Below are 18950 nucleotides of genomic sequence, written 5' to 3' on the forward strand. Positions count from 1 at the left end.
AATAAATCCTCGCAACCAACGCGATAAGGGGTTGTCAATCCCTTCACGGTCACTTGCGAGAGTGAGATCTGATAGATATGATAGGATAATATTTTTGGTATTTTTGTGATAAAGATGCAAAGTAAAATAAAAGCAAAATAAAAAGCAAAGGAAATAACTAAGTGTTGGAAGATGAATATGATGAAGATAGACCCGGGGCCATAGGTTTCACTAGTGGCTTCTCTCACACTAGTAGAAAACAGGGCTTTGGTCACAGGGCAATATTAACATTAGTCCCGGTTCAGTCACGAACCGGGACTAATGTGAGCATTGGTCCCGGTTCGTGCGGCTAAGGCATTAGTCCCGGTTCACCTGAGCCCTTTAGACCCGGTTTGAGACACGAACCGGGACTAAAGGGTGCGATGCCCTTTAGTCCCGGTTCGTGTCTCAAACCGGGACTAAATATTAGACCATTAGTGGCGGTTTGAGACACGAACCGGGACAAAAGGGTGCCATGCCCTTTAGTCCCGGTTCGTGTCTCAAACCGGTACTAAAGGTCCCATTTTCAAACTCTACCCCACCCCCCCCCCCCCCCCGTGGATCGCCTTTTCGGTTTTGTAAAAAGCAAAAGAAAATGATAAAAACTTCAAAAATTAAAATCCTTGGAGATGTAGTTATGTTACTACATCTACTAGTTAGGAAAGTTTAAAAACTTAAATTTAGACATGTTTTGCAAAAAGTGTAGGGAAAATGTAAAACGGCTATAACTTTTGCATACGATGTCAACGTATAATATATCAAAATGTTCAGCACGAAAATCCGCATCCGATTTTGACTTTAGAATCCTCAAATTCTAAAAGGAAAAAAAGTTATGCTCAAATTTCTTTTTTTTTGAATTTTTGTTAGATCTGGTCAAACTATGGTCAAACTACTTATTCAAGAAGTATTAGTGTTACTAAATAATTATTCAAGAATATTAGTGTTACTAAATAATTATTTCAGTTTTTTTGAATTTTGGTCAAATCTGGTCAAAATGTCGTCAAACTGTGGTCAAACAATGGTCAAACTAATTATTCAAGAAATATTAGTGTTACTAAATAATTATTTTAGTTTTTTTGAATTTTGGTCAAATCTGGTCAAACTGTGGTCAAACTATGGTCAAACTACTTATTCAAAAAATATTAGTGTTACTAAATAATTATTGTTTTTCAGAACAATAGTTTCAAACTCAAACAGTGGAATGGGTGACTTCATGCTCAAGCTAATTTCCTGAGGGTTAATAGGATTGACATCTTACTATTGTCAGGAAAACAACAAGTGCAGACTTGGAAACAAGGGAGAATAGAACCCAGAAGTTAAGCGTGCTCAGAGTAGTGAGAGGATGGGTGACCGTTCGGGAAGTTAGATGATTTGGAATGATGAGGGGGTTAAATTGAGCAGTAATGAGGGGTGATTAGAGATTAGAGGTTAAAATAATTCAGAAATTTGAAAATAAAAAAAATAAAAAAAATCATAAAATAGCCTTTAGAGACAAGTAGACCGACTCCTGCCTGCATCTACTACTATTACTCCACTCATCGACCGCTATCCAGTATGCATCTAGAGTATTAAGTTCATGGAAACAGAGTAATACCTTAAGCAAGATGACATGATGTAGAGGGATAAATTCATGCAATATGATAAAAAAACCCATCTTGTTATTCTCGATGGCAACAATACAATACGTGCCTTGCTGCCCCTACTGTCACTGGGAAAGGACACCGCAAGATTGAACCCAAAGCTAAGCACTTCTCCCATTGCAAGAAAGATCAATCTAGTAGGCCAAACCAAACTGATAATTCGAAGAGACTTGCAAAGATAACCAATCATACATAAAAGAATTCAGATAAGATTCAAATATTGTTCATAGATAATCTTGATCATAAACCCACAATTCATCGGTCTCAACAAACACACCGCAAAAAGAAGATTACATCGAATAGATCTCCACGAGAGAGGGGGAGAACATTGTATTGAGATCCAAAACGAGAGAAGAAGCCATCTAGCTACTAACTATGGACCCGAAGGTCTGAGGTAAACTACTCACACTTCATTGGAGAGGCTATGATGATGATGTAGAAGCCCTCCGTGATAGATGCCCCCTCCGGCGAAGCTCCGGAACAAGCCCCAAGATGGGATCTCGTGGGTACAGAAGGTTGCGGCGGTGGAATTAGGTTTTTGGCTCCGTATCTGATCGTTTGGGGGTACGTAGGTATATATAGGAGGAAGGAGTATGTCGGTGGAGCAACAGGGGGCCCACGAGGGTGGAGGGCGCGCCCTGGCGGGGTAGGCGCACCCCCTACCTCGTGGCCTCCTCTTTTGTTTCTTGATGTTGGGTCCAAGTCTCCTGGATCATATTCTTCCTAAAAATCATGTTCCCGAAGGTTTCATTCCGCTTGGACTCCGTTTGATATTCCTTTTCTATGAAACTCTGAAATAGGCAAAAACAGCAATTCTTGGCTGGGCCTCCGGTTAATAGGTTAGTCCCAAAAGTAATATAAAAGTGAATAATAAAGCCCAATAATGTCCAAAACAGTAGATAATATAGCATGGAGCAATCAAAAATTATAGATACATTGGAGACGTATTACCCCTCCCTCAGCATTCTATCCATCGCGCACATTCATTTTTTTTCTTTAGGTCATTCTCCCACAGTCTCCACAACTCCTTTCCGACACACATCGATCGATAAACCTCTCCAGCGATGTCTTCCTACAACATACACACGCACCTTCAATCTCCTCCATTATGTGTCCTTGCCTCGTGTCTCTCATACGGTCCCACACACGTGTAAACTCTCGCCCCTCTTTTCATCGAACTCACAACCGCACACTCCTCCCCCTATCTAGCTAGTAGCTGGGCCTCTCGCACCACCTCCTAGCTCCATTCTCTCTGTCTATCCTTCTCGCTAGGCCTTATTTGCCTCTAACAAATGGACGTACACTGACCGATCTCCCGCTATACATAGATCTAGCTAGGTCCTTATAACTCGTTTTTTCCCACATGTCGATCGATCTACCTCATTAGTTGTGTCTCTCCCTTCCTCTGACAAACAACAATTGATCTACCGATCTAGTTAGGTTTGCTTACCAAACACATGGTTCCCCTTCATCATCCATGGATGTGTCCCGACAGATCTATCACGCACAGGCACACACAGAAACACATCCCCACTCTTATTGATAATATTGCAGTTCCACCCTCAGTTTGTCTAGTAGGCCTCTCCCACCATCTTCGAGAAGCAACTCCATCACCCATCCAACACCCTACCCCTCTCCCTCCCTCTCTTTCTCCTCTCTCTCTCTATCTGTCCCATCCTATTTCCCTTCCTTGAGTTATGTATGGACGTCGACCGATCTCCCTCAAGACATAGCTGGGTCTCTCCTTCTCAACACATATATGAATCGTTCTACCTCTATAGTTAGGCCTCTGCCTACCCCTCCCCCCACCCCCTCGCACACACACACACACACACACACCGATACATCGAGCGCTCTAGTCATGTCTCCCTACCACACACAAACTTGACATGTGCCCTCTGACGTTACGGTAGCTAGGTCAGTCGCCCTATATCTTTGAGTTGCACACACACACAATTTCGATGGCTCTCTTCATCGATCTCGCACCCACCCACTTGATCCTCTCTTCAACTCTATCGATATCTATGACCCCTCCCTCTCTTCTCATGGATCGCCCGACCCTCTATATATGATATGGATAGGCCTCCATTTCACACACATTGCATGCAAAATTTTGTTTGAGATGTCATGGACACATATTCCCACAAATACATTCACGAAATCCTCCCCCCCCCAAACAAAAAACACTCACGAACGCACAAGCCATTTGTCTAGGTTTGTATCTCTCACACACACCCACGTAGGTGGGGGACGTGCACGAAGAGAAGAGGTGCACGCACGGCGCACGTACTCCCGTCTCTTTCCGAACCACACCCGCGCGGGTACACGGTGGAGCTCATTTCTGTACGAAAAGGCAGCCCATGTGGTAACTTGACACGTGTACTGGTTGTCCACTAGATGGAGGGAGGATCGTCTACCATGGGTGAACAAACAAATTGCGACTTGATGCGTTATGTTAAAAAAGAGGCAAACCATGTGAGGCCTACCTTAGAGGCAAGGCTCTATACACTGGAGTACTTTTGATGTGTCCCGTCAACTCGCAGAACAAGGAGAAGCTTGCTTAGTACACCGTCTCCCCCCCCCCACGGGCGCGGTGGCTCGCAGGATGAGGTGAAGCTTGCTTACTACGCCTTACGCCCGCTCCCTCGCCCACGCGTGCGGTGGCTCACAGGACGACGAGAAAATTTTACTAGTACTCCCTCCGTTTACTCCTCGTCCCTACCTTGGTTAGAGAGATTATCATATTGTTTGGAATATATGTCCTTTAGTAGATTTCAATATGAACTACTAGTACATACTCCAAACATTGATGTATATAGACGTATTTTAGAGTGTAGATTCACTCATTTTGCTCCGTATGTAGTCCATATTGAAACAGGCATAATAGTACGCACTCTCCCTCGCCCCTCGACCCTCGCCACGTGGTGGACGTGCAGCAATCCATTCGGTCTCATATAGCCAGAACGATATATACTGCAGTACCATTATTGCTCGACTTCCCGAAGAGGCGAAGAGCCAATCGCAAGGTTAATAGTTTGGAGATGCCAAGCGCAAGGTTTATAGGAGAACGAGTAGTAGGTGCCGCGTCATTTATAAATAAAGTTTTTTTTCTTCAGTGGCACATACGCAATATAAATAGGTTCATATGGAGAGAAAAGGAAACAGCTCCAGTATATACATAGGCAGGACGAGCCTACATGATTGCTTGCTGGGGTTGCTCTCTTCAGTTTTCACACTCTCTCGAACAAAACCACTGTGTCCACATCTCTAACATCCCGGCGGATCACGTCCGCCGGGGGAAGGGGTGGATGCTTAGTGAAGATGAGGTCGCCGTCGCCGACGGCGAAAACCCACTGTCGGCACGTCCCGATCAGGGGTCCCCGCCATTCTCTCTCACAAAGCCGGTGAGGTTGCCTTCGTCCATTGCTCACTGCCGCGACGTGGGTAGTTGCCTCCTCCCGCCACCCTCCTCTAGGTTGAGCTACGTCCTGACATCCCTCAGGTACAACGCCCTTTACAGCCGGCTTGCACCACTGCTCCAGCTGCCCACATCACTCCATGTGGATATTTCTCTACTTCTTTGCCCTGCACATACCTCTACTAGCTTCTACGTACTGTATTTGTGATGAGTTTATGTCTCATCAACTAGTCCCAGTAATCTTATTCTAATCACGCTTCTTCAATTTCTTTGCCACAGGGATGCTCATCTCGATTTTGGTGAAACTGCACAAAATGATCCGATGGTCAAAGGGTTGCAAACTTCATTTCTTAGGAAGCGCCGACGTTGCCAGCAAATTAAAGCCTGGTTAGGGTTTCCGGTTCAAGGGCTAGGGACTGCATGGGTCGTTTTTTCTTTAGCTGTCTCTGTTTCAATGGCTAGGGACTGCATGAGTAGTAGTAGTAGTACTGTACGCCTTACGCCCGCTCCCTCGCCCACGCGCGCGGTGGCTCGCAGGACGAGGAGAAAATTTTACTACTCCCTCCGTTTACTCCTCGTCCCTACTACCTTGGTTAGAGAGATTATCATATTGTTTGGAATATATATGTCCTTTAGTAGATTTCAATATGAACTACTAGTACATACTCCAAACACTGATTTATATAGACGTATTTTAGAGTGTAGATTCACTCATTTTGCTCCGTATGTAGCATAAAGTTGAGACACTTATTTTGGAACGGAGGGAGTACATATTTGCTATGATCTGTCAATCATTGAGATGCAATAGCATGCATGTTAGTCTCCTTTGTATTTGATGAAATGTTGCAACGGGCAACCTTGGACGCAAGATACATGTAACAGAAGCTGGAAGTTTCATAGCATTGTACTATCTCGTCGATAAATTACAGTATGTACTATACAAGTACTTCCTCCATTCCTAAATATAAGTCTTTGTAGAGATTTCACCATGAACCACATATGGATATATATATATATATGAATTATAAGTGTAGATTCATCCATTTTGTTCCGTATGTAGTCCACCTAGTGGAATCTCTACAAAGACTTATATTTAGGAACGGAGGGAGTAGTATGTAAAGAGTTAGGTGTCGCACTGTGTCTAGAAAATATGGTGATAGTGTGAGGTGGGCCATGTAATCACTGAGCCTGCGTGTTTTCACTGCTCTTGCACTCCTCCGCCGTAAGAATGGAGAAAATTGTAATCTAGTAGTACCTCCTTTCGCCGAAAAGCATGGGACATCCAGCAGTCCTACCACCTCAGTAATAATGACCAATGAGCTGTCAAATCACATAGACCCGGCAGTAAGTTGGACGGACGAAGCAACCATCACTCTTGAATCCGCTTCTCCCTTCAACGCAGGCGCCAGTGAGAGGTCGCGTCCGCTCTGCCCAGGCATGAATGTGGCACTGACCGTTTCGGGCGGGAAGCGCGTGCGGGCGATGGAGGGGCTTTGCGTGGGCCAGGCTGGTCAGGAGCGGGCGTGGCAGTTGTCCGCCTGTCCCTACCGGACGCCCGGAAACGAGAGGATGCACCGACTCTGGCGGCTAAAATCGTACACTACACACATCTCTCTGTAGGAGTAGGTCGATCTGTCGCTCTCTCTAACACACACATGCTGTTAAACACACACACGCACACGCACACGCACACACAGGTTCATAGAATAGGAAAATCGTGCGAGTGCGAAGCCACGGGAAGTGAGATACAAATGGAGTACGTACAAGAAGAGAAGAGGTGACGAATATTCCATCAAACCTGGACTGAGGAGTAGTACTCCCTCCGTCTAGGTGTTAAGTCATCCTACGGAAATCAGATATTCCCAAAATGTTTAGGCGTCGTCCATTAACTTCGCATCTCAATCCCCTCCTGGCCTCGTTGCTAGCGAGCGTTGTTACTTAGGGAGCGTTTGGATCCTTAGCAAGAACAGCTTATAGCATAGCCGGGCAAGGTTAGGCGTTTGTAACTGTTAAAATATGTTAGCTTTTGTGGGCCAGCTAGCTTGGGTGGGCTAGAAAAACCTTGCTAGCTCAGGAGAGCCAGATCGGCTCGCTTCCGACGGCAAACTTCGCGTAGTAGTAACATAGACTAGTAACATATGCATGTTGTACTAGTCCAAGTTACTCACCACTATGACCAGCCTAAGCAATGTAACAAAACGCTCCTTACTCTGCCTTGTTATCTCCCCCGGAAACCCAATGCATGGAGCGCAACTACGCGTTGATCCGTCAAGAAATCAAAGTTGGTTTGCATGCGAGTTAATACGTGGCCCTGCATGGTAGCTAAAACGGCATCTCTTAGTTGTGCGGATTAATTGTTGCTTTAGAGACAGAAATCAGGGCTTTGATTGGAGGAATGACCGGTCAAGTTTCTCCTTCTCCTCCAATCTGCTTGCACCTTGGTCCCGCTGCACCTTCTAATGTGACTTATTACACCTAGACGGAGGGAGTCGTACGAGATACGGTGGCACACTGACTTAGGTCAAATACAAGTGCCCAAAATTGTGTGCATGTTATAATAAGGATTCACTTAAAATAGTACGTGAGCAAACAGAGGCATCAATTGGATAGTGTTCCCGAGCAGTAGCGAGATGTGTGAGGTAAGATACACCGCTGGCGCTTTTAATTTTTCTTATTAATTTGTTTGTTTCACCCTCTGACTGGTGGGACCCAACATACTACGTGGAGAGAGGTAAGGTGACTAAGGCTGCATTATTTCTGCACCACTGTGGATAGTCTTACCACCAAAGCCACATGACACGATTATGATTTAAATCCCAATGACTCCCACACACACAAAAACACGGCATGCTTGTCACACGAATGCAGGAATGTATAAAAGGTTATTTTCCTCTCGTTGAACATAATGGGAGAGTTGTGTAGCTGGTTAGCCTGTTCGCTCATCAAACTTGAGGTCTCGGGTTCGACAACTACACTTGAGCATAATTCGTGCCAGGAGGATTCTTTGACTGGTCAAAATGGATGGATACGGAGCTATACGATCTCGTAGTGACCGTATAATCACCTCATCACGTATAAGCTGCAGCCTCGGCGCTTGTTTTCTAGGGTTTGCACTCTTCACACTCTCTCCAGTATATATATACACGCTGGAGCCTCAGCGCTTGTAGTTGCTCTCTTCACACTCTCTCACCCTCTACAGATCTAAACAAGACTTCGTTGGCCTCTCTCTCTCCCCTCACTGCTGGTCTGCTTGTAGTTGCTCTCTTCACACTCTCTCACCCTCTCCAGATCGAAACAAGACTTTGTTGGACTCTCTCTCTCCCCTCACTGCTGGTCAAAGAGCCGGCAGGATCCGTCCACCGGGAAGGGAAGGAGGCTTAACGCTGTCGCCGTGGGCGAGGGAGGGAATCCACTACCGGCGCAGCTGTTCACTTTCACCCAGCTGCGCCGCGGGAGGGCCTCGGACCCCTTCTTCTTCGCCGCCGTACATAGTGTGGGTCGAACGGCTTCCGGTCGCCCACCGAACCACACCCAAGAACCTTAAGGTATAATTTACTTATTCCACATGCATTGCTCTAGCTGCATGTGGGCTTTTTCCACTTCTGCACTCGAATCAAGGTTTTGGATCAAATAGGAAAGTAGTGGGGAAAGTTATATACCATGAATCTAGGATGTGGTTCAAAGAGGAAAGGAATGTGGGAAAGTTGTGGGAAAAGTTGTATAGCATGAATCTAGGACGTGGTTCAAAAAGGAAAGGAAGGGGGAAACTTGTGGGGAAAGTTATATCGCATGAATCTAAGACGTGGTTCAAAGAGGACAGGAATGGGGGAAAGTAGTGGGGAAAGTTGTATAGCATAAATCTTGGACGTGGTTCACAGGGGAAAGGAAGTGGGGAAAGTACTAGTACAGACTGGCTATCCAGCACCTACGTTGGTCGAAAAGGGAAAACACTGACAAACGCAGTACGCACATCTGTAACGAACTGATCTTTTGTTTTGGGGGACAAGGCTGTAGAGTTTGAGCAGGACTAGATTTGCCGCGCTCTGCTACCTCTTCAGCACTACGTTGGTTTTCCCTTGAAGAGGAAAGGGTGATGCAGCAAAGTAGCGTAAGTATTTCCCTCAGTTTTTGAGAACCAAGGTATCAATCCAATAGGAGGCTACGCGCGAGTCTCTCACACCTACACAAACAAATAAATCCTCGCAACCAACGCGATAAGGGGTTGCCAATCCCTACACGGTCACTTATGAGAGTGAGATCTGATAGATATCATAGGATGATATTTTTGGTATTTTTGTGATAAAGATGCAAAGTAATATAAAAGCAACGGAAATAACTAAGTGTTGAAATATTAATATGATGGAAGATAGACCCGGGGGCCATAGGTTTCACTAGTGGCTTCTCTCAAGAGCATAAGTATTTTACGGTGGGTGAACAAATTACTGTTGAGCAATTGACAGAATTGAGCATAGTTATGAGAATATCTAGGTATGATCATGTATATAGGCATCACGTCCGAGACAAGTAGACCGACTCCTGCCTGCATCTACTACTATTACTCCACACATCGACCGCTATCCAGCATGCATGTAGAGTATTAAGTTCATAAGAACAGAGTAACGCTTTAAGCAAGATGACATGATGTAGAGGGATATATTCATGCAATATGATAAAAATCCCATCTTGTTATCCTCGCTGGCAACAATACAATACGTGCCTTGCTGCCCCTACTGTCACTGGGAAAGGACACCGCAAGATTGAACCCAAAGCTAAGCACTTCTCCCATTGCAAGAAAGATCAATCTAGTAGGCCAAACCAAACTGATAATTCAAAGAGACTTGCAAAGATAACCAATCATACATAAAAGAATTCAGAGAAGGTTCAAATATTTTTCATAGATAAACTTGATCATAAACCCATAATTCATCGGTCTCAACAAACACACCGCAAAATAAGATTACATAGAATAGATCTCCACGAGAGAGGGGAAGAACATTGTATTGAGATACAAAAAGAGAGAAGAAGCCATCTAGCTAATAACTATGGACCCGAAGGTCAGAGGTAAACTACTCACACTTCATCGGAGAGGCTATGGTGTTGATGTAGAAGCCCTCCGTGATTGATGCCCCCTCCGGCGGAGCTCCGGAACAGGCCCCAAGATGGGATCTCGTGGGTACAGAAGGTTGCGGTGGTGGAATTAGGTTTTTGGCTCCGTATCTGATCGTTTGGGGGTACATAGGTATATATAGGAGGAAGGAGTACGTCGGTGGAGCAACGTGGGGCCCACGATGGTGGAGGGCGCGCCCAGGGGGTAGGCGTGCCCCCTACCTCATGGCTTCCTGGTAGCTTTCTTGACGTAGGGTCCAAGTCCTCTGGATCATGTTTGTTCCGAAAATCACGTTCCCGAAGGTTTCATTCCGTTTGGACTCCGTTTGATATTCTTTTTCTGTGAAACTCTAAAATAGGCAAAAAACAACAATTCTGGGTTGGGCTTCCGGTTAAGAGGTTAGTCCCAAAAATAATATAAAAGTGCATAATAAAGCCCAATAATGTCCAAAACAGAAGATAATATAGCATGGAGCAATCAAAAATTATAGATACATTGGAGACGTATCACGCTCACATAGGGAAAGGTGTCTAAAGATAACAAAACTGGGACCAACACAAATATGCTCCTTGGTTGTTTGTTCTTTGTTGCAACAGACTGTGCATCACCCCAGTACAACGGTAGATGCACATGGTGCGGGTGCGTCCACTGTCCCATGCAACTCTTTAGCTGTTGTTAATCTAAGGCCCTGTTTGGTTAAAAACTCCCTAGTCCCTACCTGCTTGGTTCCAGGGACTAAACATGGACTAGAGGTTATTAAATGACATGCTAAAAGACCATGTTACCCCTAGTAATGAACTAATAGAGACAAGGTGCGATGCGTGGCAGGGGCAACTGTTGGAAAAAGTCCCAAAAAGACTCTCCCTCGGGGTCTTCTTTCTTTAGTCCCAAATGCCCACTTTTAGTCCCTAAAAGTCCCTCTTGTTTGGTTAAGATGGGACTAACACGGAGTTTTTTAGTCCCTCCACCGAAATGTCCCTGTAAACAAGCACCCTCTAATAATGCCGCTGGAAAATTGATGCAATGCCATAGTTAAAAGCAAATTACATGTTTAACGAATTTTATTGTTAATATAATCTCTCTGTTAATATTAATCAATGCCACCGTTTGAAAAATGCTACTGTCTTGCTTTCTTTCCCATTTAGGTAAGGTAGATGCATCTTTTTGTTGGCTTCTGTGTCATCCACCATTATTCACCACTAGTTGTTTCGTTTGCACCTCTGTGTAAACAGGGTTATCTACTTCATCTCGTTGCCATTGTGACCTTTTGTTGCACTGCACAAAACATTTTTGTTTTAAGAGTGTTTTGTGCAGTTCAACCAAAATGTCACACCGACAATGTTGGTTTATTGCTTGATCTTAATGGAACTGCATAAGAAGAGATCTTACTTCCTATCCGTGTTGGCAAATTTGGTTCAGATCTTGTTCTTGTGAGTTGTTTGAATTCCGCCTCATGAGATGTCAGTACTAGTCTTCTTTCACATGATTCTGCAGTGTGCTTTCATATGTTGTGCTACTTGTACGTTAATGTTGCTTGATTTTAGTGAACTGCACAAACGGAGACAAGACTTCCAATCCGTATGTGCACCGCAATATCCCATTGAGGTAAGGTAAGGATATTTCACAACTGTTGGCCTGTATTTTGCCACTTTCATCAGAAAATTAATGTCATTGTTTAGTGCTATACTTGTGCAACCTAATTAGCATGCCAAATCTTACATTGAAGGCGAAGCTTGTCTGTTATTGAACCAAGTGATGAAGGGGAAGAACAAGCGGAAGAAAAACAAAAATCAACTCCTGGTGCTGTAATGAAGCACTGGAACTGTGATGACACAAGTAATGATATAGTTTTGCATCTTAATTTGTTGCTATGGCTGGAACGATCAATTATTTTGCCACTGATTTGATGCCACTCTTAATGTAATACGTAATTATCTCTACTTGTGCAAACAGGGATCTTCTTTGAAGATACCATATATTTTAGTGGAACTGCACAAGAAGATGTTGGAAACATTAATCTAATCGAGGAGTATATAGTAAGCATGGCCACCACAGTAGATAGCAACAGATGGTTCCGGAGAAGTGCTTCATCTGTATGCTCTACACAATAAGCCTCCTGACAAAGGTTGGTACTCGCCCACTGATTTCATCCATATGATTGAGCTTTGTCATCTCTATTGGAGTTGTGCTACTGTTTAGATACTGTCTTCAAAAAGTGGTATTGTCCTTGAGAAGTGCTTCATCTGTGCTATTTTAAATATTTCCTTTCCTTTTTTTCAAGCAAACAGGGATGCTAGCATTTAGTTATCCTCTTGTCTTTGCACAACAGGATCATCCTCCTCTGAAGAAGAATATGGAGTACGTGAAGTGACTAGTTCCGATTATGCCAGGATGAAGAAGCCCTGTCTATCTTCTCATCAGAAGGAGCAGTTGAAGGATGGTTACATTACCCCCCACAAGACCAAACTAACTTCAGCTCAGAAGGACTAACAAATCTCCATTTTCTTGCTGTGATGCGCAAGTACAATATTGTTCTAGGATTCTTTCGGTGAGTTCCATTTTTCGAAAAGTGTGCTCTACATGGACCATGTCGGTGCCTGTTTAAACTGTCAATTCAAAGTACAGTTTGCTTTATACTAATCGCTTTTTTTGTATTTGTGCAAACAGGGTGCTCAGCTTGATTTCAATGGGAACTGCACAAAATGTTCATGAATACATCGAATCATTCATTTCCACCACAAGAAAGGAGGTGCCGATAAGTTCAAGGTGTTGCAACATATAAGGGCGAAATCATACAAGCTACGCGCGAATTTGGTTGATTTTGGTGGAACTGCACAAACAGAACAGCTGGTTTATTTAGCACGAGGTGCCATGTCAATGTCCGAACTGATGGTAAACCCTGCCCATTCCACAATCGTAGGCATTTGATATTTTCGAATGTGACGCCATTTGCTGTCAGCAGCGTCGATCCATTGAATGTTCTCTATGAATTGCCAGGCCTGTGTGTTTGATTGCAATGTACATGAACGCTAAAAAGCTGATCAAACTCTTTGTACTCCTTCTGTTCCTTTTTACTTCGCACATTGTGAAAGTGCATACTTTTTCTATAAGGTTGGTCAAAGTAGAGATACTTTGACTGCAGACAAAACTTGTATGCAGACTAGAAAGGACAGGAGGGAGTACATATGAAACTTCTGCAAACGAGGTGATCACCCTGGGAATAATGCTAGTACGTATTGTTTTGCATGTTCATCCAATGCCAGTGTGTAACATCCCAAATTTTCAATTTGGAATGTTATATATTAGATCATCATTGCATAGCATATTTTATTGCATTTTGGCAAATCCTCGAAAATCCTAAGCAACTCAAGGACCCTCGGAGAGAGTTGGGGATTTTTCCCGGTTTTCATATTTGATTTTATCAAATAATAAAACGAGGATTTTTGGTTTTAATTATTTTTCTCTCCGAAAAATATTTCATATTAAAATAAATGAGAGGAGAAAATATGACTTCTCCAAAATAATTGAAATATTGGAGGAAAAATATTAAAATCAAATATTTGATTTTATTCGGATTTTAATTGCAATTTTAATTGCATTAGAAAAATTGCACGTTTTCAAAACTGCATTTTCGGGCCAAGAAAATGTTCATCTCGTTCTAATTATTTTAATTAGACGGTGAAAATTTGTTTTGGTATTTTTGGATTTTTATTTACTTTTCTAGGATTTTTTTTAGTTCGGCGGAATTATTTATTTTAAAAAAATCGCCCGAGCGCCGACTGGGCCGAAGCCCAGCCGCGCGGCCCAGCAGCCCACCCCGAGTCGTCCCTGACCTGGAGACGAACTCCCGCCGCCGCCCGTGTCCCTCCAGGACACATCGCCGCCGCCGCCTTTCCCCCTCCCCCACGGAACCCCCCCTACTATATATACTCACCCCACCCCGTCCCGAAGCCGCCGCCGCCGAAGGAAGCCGCCGGAGCCGCCCGACCCCGCCGCCGAAGGAGCCGCCGCCCCGGAGCCCGTACGCCGCCGCCGACAAAGCTCCGACGACGCCCGAGCCCCGCCGCCCCTCGCCACCCCTCGCCCGACCCGCCGGAGCCCCGTCCGACCCCGCCGGAGCCCGTCCCGATGAGGTAGCTGAGCCGCCGTTCGAACCGCCCGTTTTTTTTAAACCGCTCGGTTTTTTTTGAAACCCTAGGTTTATTTTTTTTAGATCGGTTTATTTTTTTTGGTTTAATTAATTAGTGAACGTTCATCGATCTGTTCGTTTTAACGAACGTGTTCACCTGTTAGCCGCAGTTAATGAACGTCCGTTCGTTTAACTGTTTGTCAGTTTTCTTTTTCGTCGGTTTTTCCGCAATTATTCCAGATCGCGATTTCTGATCAGATTTTCGTTTTAGTTTATCTTTTCGCTCGTTTATTGGAATCAAGCGATTCAAGCGCCTAGAGTTTCGTCTCGAAATTCTCTTTCCGTTTAACCAACTCAAACAAGTTTTTGCTACTGTAAAATTTGACTTAGATCCAGATTAGTAAACGAAGCTTGTTTCTTTCGCCGTTTGACTTTCGTTGCTTCGTTTGATTTGATTCTTTTTGCAAACTGGAGCTCTTAAGTTGAACTTTCTGGTTAGATCTTTATTTGAGTTTTACCTGTGCATTAGATGAGTGCTTATTTTTTGCTTATTTGTTTGCGATAGAGTACCCGGAGTGCGCCGCTTGCTACTTCGAATCTCTAGGTTTCACGGATCATCTGCAAGGCAAGTAACAGTCATATCATACCTATTTTACTACCCAGTTTTATTGCATTAGACAAATCCTCAAACATTGCATGGTTAGGATCTAATTAAATTGTGGGTATTGGGAAGTAGTTGAGGTAGTACCTATTACCTGTTTTATTATCAAACCCTTGGGAGTTACTTCTACGTTTGCTTATATTGCTATGCTATGCTAGTAGACGTGGATTGGGTTTGAGTGTATCCATGACAGATGTGAGATTGTTAATATAAGGTTAAACTTAAGGTGGCAACTAAAACTCACATCTGGGTGGATTGAGGTATCTGGGTATTCCAGGATTGCCTGTTTTTCTTTTGGACCGCCACCCAGGTTCAAAGGGATCATGAGATTATTCATGCTAGAAACTTCCGTGTGCAGCCACAAGCTATTATGGGCTCTAGCATAGTTGATTAAGTTGTGTGAACTCTTATAGTGGTAGACTAGCAGATGTAGGGGATGTAGGTGTACCGGTCTACCCATCGTAAGGTGCTAACGCTTCTGAAAGACTGTGTCTCGGTCATCCGTTTCTCAAACATCATGTAGTGCGAGAATCAAGCGGAGGCGATCGAGTCTTGTGGGAAAAAGTGCACAAACCTCTGCAGAGTGTACAACCTAATCATGGTTAGCCGTGTCCCCGGTTATGGACATCTTGAGTATCTAGTACTTGGATTATCACGTGAATCTCATCATGTTACTTTAATTAATTTTGTTGGGTTAATGATGATACTTAATAGGGATTGAGAATGCTGTCAACCATTCTCAATGTTTAACAACCACCATGATAGTTAAATAAAATTTATTCCTTTGCAGTAGGGAAAAATTGGCTTTTTGCAAAACAGTAACCATAGAGCCTTCTACCAGCCAAATATGCATGTAGTGATAGCATCATTCTGTTCATTACTCTCTATGTGTTATTTTGCCAGCATATTCCATGTGCTGACCCGTTTCGGGCTGCAACGTTTCATGCTGCAGACTTTTCAGACGACGAGTAAGGTGCCTTAGGTCGTGGTCTTATACTCAGTGATGCCGTTGGAGTTGATGGACTCACTTACCTTCCAAGTCTTCCGCTGTTATCGTATTTAGATGGCCTTAAGCCATATTTACCATACTTATTCTCTTTTGAGATACTCGTTGTAATAAGTGTGTGATTGCTACTCTGTTATAAATCCTCCATTTGTACTGTGTGTGTCAGCATTACTGATCCAGGGATGACACTGGTGCACAGCAGCACAGACTGTTTGAGCTCTGGTCGCTACAAAGGTGGTATCAGAGCACACGCTGACTGTAGGACACGACCACTAAGCTTAAACCCTAGAACACTACTCTCTTCTCATTTCTGACTCCTCTCCACTTTCTACTCTTTTAGGAATGGCGGATGCAAGGAACAAGTTCATGCAACCAGATGAAGAGACACCTTTTGGACGACACTTGAAGGAAGTCACTAAGTACCTGAACATCGGAATACCAAGCTTCACCGGAACCTACAACACGACACTACCAGAAGAGGAGCGCTGGAAGATTCAAGTTCATGTTCCAGGAAGGACGTTTACGCCAGTCACTGAGCCTATAGAGTTTTCCTTTGATGCACCAACCTAGAGTTTAGGGAAGAGCATGGCAGCCCACATCTCTATGGGACGCATTGGAGAAGTCTACCGCAGGGAGCTTAAGGATACCATTTATCAGATTTGTGGACGCCGAGATGAGCAATGGGAGATGATCGGCACCAAGAAGGATGGATCAATTGCAGCTTTCATCCAGGAGCAAAACCAACACATTCGTCGCCAGGAGAACCAGATGTGCGCAGACATGATAGAACTGAAGAAGGCATTGACCAAGATCACGGAGTTGGAGGAAGAACTCAAGTCTACGTGCGATGGATATGAGGAGGAGATCGCCACGTTGTTGGAAAACAATGACGACCTGATACAGAAGATCGGAGTATTCATGGGAGACCCAGCTCCAGGAGGAGAAGATGACGATTCTACTTGCCCGGGTAACTACATCATCATCGACGACACCGACTCAGACCCAAGTGAAGATGACTTTGTTGATGAAGCTGGAGCAGATATCATGGAGTCTTCGACCAATCAAAATTTATAGTAGACCACCATATCAGTAGCAGTATTCCCCATGTAAATAGTATAGTCCGAGCACTTTTGTAACGATAGTTAGATCGATTGTATGCCTTGTTTGAATTGATTGAGTGATATTGATTGTGTTTGTCTCATGAGCATATGGGCAGTGTTTCCTCTCTAAACCTCATTCTATTCTAAATTATCATCTTTTCTAAACCTATCAGATGCCTTCGAGACGCGACACCGGATTTGTTTTCCCACCGGAGATCACTCAGTTGATTCAGCAGCAGAATGCCCTGATGCAAGTGTTAGTATAGAACCAAGGCAACAACAACAACAACAACAACAACAACAACCCACCACCACCACCTGTTGATCACTTAGCCCGTTTCTTGAGGCTAAATCCGCCGGTGTTTTCCAGCAGCACCGAGCCGATTGTTGCAGATGATTAGCTCCGCAAAGTTGGAGGGGAGTTGACCACTGCAGGATGCACATATGCGGAGAGAGTGCGATTTGCCGCACATCAGCTTGATGGACCCGTAGCATCATGGTGGGAGAATTACACAGCCACACACCCTATTGACACTGTCACATGGGACCAGTTTCATTAAGCTTTCCGTACTGCCCATGTTTCAGCAGGAGCCATGGCCATGAAGAAGCGTGAGTTTCGCAACCTACGCCAAGGAGGACGCACCGTAGGCCAGTATGTGGAGGACTTTAGTAAGTTAGCATGTTATGCTCCAGATGACGTTGCTACAGATGCAGCCAAGCAGGAGAAGTTTCTCGAAGGACTGAATGATGAGCTGAGCATGCAGTTGATGGTAGCAACCTTCAACAACTACCAGGAGTTGGTAGATAACGCTCTCATGATTGAAGGGAAGCAGCAGCAGATTGAAAACCGTAAGAGGAAGTATGGACAAGGGAAGTACAATTCTTGAGCTCAGCAGAAGCCACGTTTTACCCCGAAATCGGGAGGACAGTTTCAACATACCCATGGAGGAGGTAGTTCGCACAACCATAATGGCCCCAAGAATGGTAATGGGAATGGAGAAAGCAACGGCCAGAACCGTACCAACCCTTCAACCCCAGCTAAGAGAGACCTGAGCCAAGTCACTTGCTTTAAGTGCCAGAAGACTGGACATTATGCCAATGAATGTCCTGAAGCCCAAAATGGAAATGGCAATGGAAGCTCTGGGAAGAAGCCGAACCCTTTTAACAAAGGACAAGTGAACCACGTTTACGTGGAGGAGGTTGAAGCACAGCCTGATGCAGTAATAGGTAAGTTTTTGGTTAAGTCATTTACTGCACTCGTTCTTTTTGATACTGGTGCATCGCATTCATACATATCAAGGGGATTTGTGGATAAGTATAAACTGCCCACCAAGGTTCTTAAAACACCTATGTTAGTAAGTTCACCAGGAGCAGAGTATATGGCAAGCCAAGGATGTTTTCAGATGCCATTGGCCATAGGTAGGCATGTTTTCCCCTCAGACTTGATAATCTTGGAGTCGCAAGGTTTGGATGTAATTTTGGGTATGGATTGGCTATCGATGTACGGAGGAAACATCGATTGCGCCAGTAAGACAATTTCGCTTACCACCCCAGAAGGAAGAAGGATTAAGTATGTATCCCGGCATGTGCCGAAGAGGACTCAAGTGAATTCCTTATCAGGAGTTGTACAGGAGGAAGTACCAGTGGTGAAGGATTACCCCGATGTATTTCCAGAAGAATTGCCAGGCATGCCACCGGATAGAGACATTGAGTTTTTGATCGAGCCTTTGCCAGGCACAGGACCAATATCTAAGAGACCGTACAGGATGCCCGCAAAGGATTTGGAAGAAATTAAGAAGCAAATTAAGGAGTTACTGGATAAAGGCTATATTCGCCCAAGTTCGTCACCTTGGGGATCACCCGTACTTCTA

The sequence above is a fragment of the Aegilops tauschii genome, chromosome 2, assembly GCF_002575655.3.
Source record: "Aegilops tauschii subsp. strangulata cultivar AL8/78 chromosome 2, Aet v6.0, whole genome shotgun sequence".
Lineage (NCBI taxonomy): Eukaryota > Viridiplantae > Streptophyta > Magnoliopsida > Poales > Poaceae > Aegilops > Aegilops tauschii.